Source organism: Nycticebus coucang, chromosome 19 (genome assembly GCF_027406575.1).
Source record: "Nycticebus coucang isolate mNycCou1 chromosome 19, mNycCou1.pri, whole genome shotgun sequence".
Classification (NCBI taxonomy): Eukaryota; Metazoa; Chordata; class Mammalia; order Primates; family Lorisidae; genus Nycticebus; species Nycticebus coucang.
In genome coordinates, this window is record NC_069798.1 from 14876616 (window position 1) to 14880401 (window position 3786).

General features: G+C 44.4%; 1 non-coding gene across 1 annotated transcript; it reads left to right on the forward strand.

The window, feature by feature from the left end:
- The first annotated feature begins 2049 nt into the window (after positions 1-2049).
- LOC128572244 (U4 spliceosomal RNA) lies at positions 2050-2190 on the forward strand. Its single transcript, XR_008376139.1, has one exon. It is a non-coding gene; the product is annotated as a U4 spliceosomal RNA (small nuclear RNA).
- The last annotated feature ends 1596 nt before the right edge of the window (positions 2191-3786 follow it).

Below are 3786 nucleotides of genomic sequence, written 5' to 3' on the forward strand. Positions count from 1 at the left end.
TTCCTCTTCTTCTTCTTTGTACATTGCAGATCATTGCTGATACGATAATATTTAAGAATACATGGCCAGTAATCCTACAGGCTCATCTCTGTAATTCCAGCACTTTGGGAGGCCAAGGTGGGAGACTGCTTGAGGCTAGGTGTTCAGGACCAGCCCGAGCAAAAGCAAGACCCTGTCTCTACAAAATGCCCAGCTTGGTAGTGTGCACCTGTAGTCCCAGCTACTTGGGAGACAGTGGCAGCAAAATCACTTCAGGGGAGAAATTTGAGGTTGCAGGGAGCTGTGATGATGTCATTGAGCTCTAGCGCAGGCAAAAGAGTGACTGACACCTTCTCTGAAAAAGAAAAAAAAATAAAATAAAATATATGTATATTGTTTAGATGCTTAGTATATTAGTCAGGCCTCTTCGAAGAGACAGAACCCATAGGATATATATAGAAATATACGAGAAGATATTTAGTAGGGGAATTGGCTCAGGAAATTGGCTCAGGGAATTACGGAGACTGGGGAGTCTCAGGACAGGCTGTCTGTGAGCTGGAGTCCCTGAGAAGCCCATAGTGAGGCTCAAAGTGCCAAAGCCTGAGAATCAGTGAGGCTGATGGTGATGACTCTCACTCTGAGGCTGGAGGTCTGAGAACTCAAGGGCGGCAGTTGGCCCTGGTGTAAGCTCCAAAGGCCAGAGAGTTCTGGTGTCCAACTAAAAGGGAAGAAGGCTGACCCAGCTCTGGGAAGGAGAATTTGCCTTTTTGTTCTATCTGGTTCCCCAGCAGACCGGCTGGTGCCTGCTCACAAGGAAGGCAGACCTTCCTCTCTTGGTTCACCAGTCTCCTCTGGAAACATCCTCACAGACACCCCCAGAAATAACGCTTTGCTGGCTCTCTAGGGGTCCCTTCACCCATTCGAGCTGACACCAGCACACTTAGAGGTGCCCGTAATGTGAGCGATGAGGCACAAATGCCAGGGAAAGAAACGATTAGGTGCCTGCTTTGATTTATTTGGGATGCCCATTGGGTTTCCTTGTTTCTTTTGTATTTTTCCTGTGGGCATCAATGACTGGGAGAGGGCTGGCCCAGAGATTCTGTGTGGCTAAAAATTGCCTTCTTCAACACATTCATGCCTTTGTTTTATTTCTACTCTTTTTTTTTTTTTGGCCAGGGCTGGGGTTTGAACCCACCACCTCCAGCATATGGGACCGGTGCCCTACTCCTTGAGCCACAGGCACCGCCCTATTTCTACTCTTAGTATGTATATGAAAGTAATAATTCTAACAAACACAGCACAATATTGTTACCAGAATTCAATGAGCTGATACAGAAAGAATTCAATTCAATGACTTGTTAACTGAAAGCACTCCACAGGTGTCATATCAGGTTTCATCGTCATTACTTTAGTTTGACAATACAGCTGACAAAGGACTTTCATGTGCACTTGCACTTTTAGCTAACTAACTCTTGGGCTTACGCGATTCTCTTGCCTCAGCCTCCCAAGTAGCTGGGACTACAGGCGCCCGCCACAACACCTGGCTATTTTTTTGGTTGTAGTGGTCATTGTTGTTTGGCACGTCCAGGCTGGATTCGAACCCCCCAGCTCCAGTGTACGTGGCTGGTGCCTTAGCCACTGAGCTGCAGGCACTGTGTTCTCTATTCTAACAGAGGTGTAGGCTCCAAACTCCTCTGCTGAGGAACTGTTTGGTTTTAGGGACAAGTTGCTTAAATCACTCTCAGTGTCTGGCCAATATCAATCATAATGATATTAACATGACTATGCCTTCTAAGCTAGTTAAAAATGTTAAAAAGCTCAAACGAAGAAAAAGCAGTCAGAATTACATCTCTTTTTAGGAGTGGAACTTGGATGGAAAAGTACTCTGGCAAGACTTTCCAAACAATAAAACTGCTAAATGAACATGAGGATCTAAATGTTCCTTTGGGTGCTTGCTGTGAGAATTTAGCATCCCTTTCCTTCCACTGGGGCAGTTTGTGTAAGAGCTTAGGTACGCAGGAATTAACCAGGCTTTTGCTAACGCAGATCTGTACTCTTTCAACACCATCTAGCTTTACACAGTGGCAGTATCTCAGTCAATGAAGTTCATCCAAGGCACAATTATTGCTAATTGAAAAGTTTTGCCAATACCCCACCACAATGACTTGAAATGTTGTCGTCATTGGCAATTTTTGACAGTCTCTACAGAGAATGTTAAAAAAATTAAATAAATGAATAAATAATAAACACTCACCTAAAGGTAAGAGATTGGAGGGGAGTTGCTTGGGAGGAAAACAAAAGTGGGGGAGACTTATAATTTAGTGAGAGAAGTGGCTTGGCTTTGCATTTCAGGTCTAGGTCATGATTCCCAGCATATATTGAAGAGCCCAGGGCCTCAGAGTCAATGGTTTGGCACTTATGAGTGCTCCAGGTCAAGCCTAGTGTTTACAGGGTTCATCAATTTATTTTCAGAGAGCTGCTGAAAGTCAGCAGTGTCAGCCAGTTCTAACCAGGAGGCAATTAAAAGGCTACTGAAGGCACCCAGAGGGGGAGGCACCCGGGGGGGCACCCAGGGTGGGGATCAGCACAAGCCACTTGATCATCCCAATCCTTTAAGAACCAAGTGTATCTCTCCTCTGGGCACATTAGCGCTCAGCTATTGACTGACTCAGCACATTTTCAAAATATTTTTATAGACAAAACTGAAAAACAATCTCTTTGGTTTCATTAAGTACTGAGATGGCAATTGTAACTTCCATCCACTGGAATCCGTCTGCAGAAGGATATGCCTTTTTCAGATCAGCAGAGTGGTGGGGCTAGGACAAGAGGGTTGTTAAGTCTTGGACTCAGAGTTCCCAACCTGGTGGAGAGTTTTTTCAGGGATCCCAAGGACAGGTAGAAACGGAAGTGATATTCTCATGGTGTTAAACTGTATTTCGTTCTGCCATAAGATTCAGTCCCAAATGACTTTGCAGATAGCAAATGATGTTAAGTCAAAGAAAGGAAGACTAGGCCAGATGAAATGACACTCCTACAATCCCAGCATTATGGGAGGCCAAGGCAGGAGGGTTGCTTGAGGCCAGGGGTTTAAGACCAGCCTGGACAACACAGCAAGACCTCATCTCTATAAAAACTTTAAAAATCACCAGGCATGTGGTGCATATTTATAGTCTCAGCTCAGGAGAAGGAGCCAGAAGGACCACTTGAGTCCAGGAGTTTGAGGATGCAGTGACCTATGATCATGCTACGGTACTCCATCCTGTCTAGACAACAGAGCAAGACCCTATCTCAACAAGACAAAACAAACAAAAAAACTAACAGACTAAAAACCAAAATCAACAGATATTGACAAATCAGGAAAAAAGATTGGCAACATACAAATCAAGCTGCAGTTTGGTATTCCTAAGGTAAATAAATATTTACAAATCCATTTAAAAAATCAACTTCCTGGAAGACAAATAGTCAGTGGACAAAAGCAGGTGATTCTATCTCTTTCTCTCTCTGTCGTACACACACGCAGCCAATAAGCATTTAAAAAAGTATATGAAATATGTGGGGAAAGGGGTGGGGAGAAAGGAAGAGTAGCCACGACTTAGCAGGGAATGCTTTGTGAAACGCCAAGGGTATGGCCAAACCTCAAAACTGGGGCAGGTTTTGAATAACCACAGAAGAAAGTGAGGATGCCCTAGTGGAAGGTGTGTAGCTGGGGGAGGAAATCAAGTGAACAAAGGCTTCATCCTTGGACTCTGCCTTGCTTTAGTACTTGAAGTCTAACAGTGGACCATGCTAGACTCTGCCTTCCTCCTC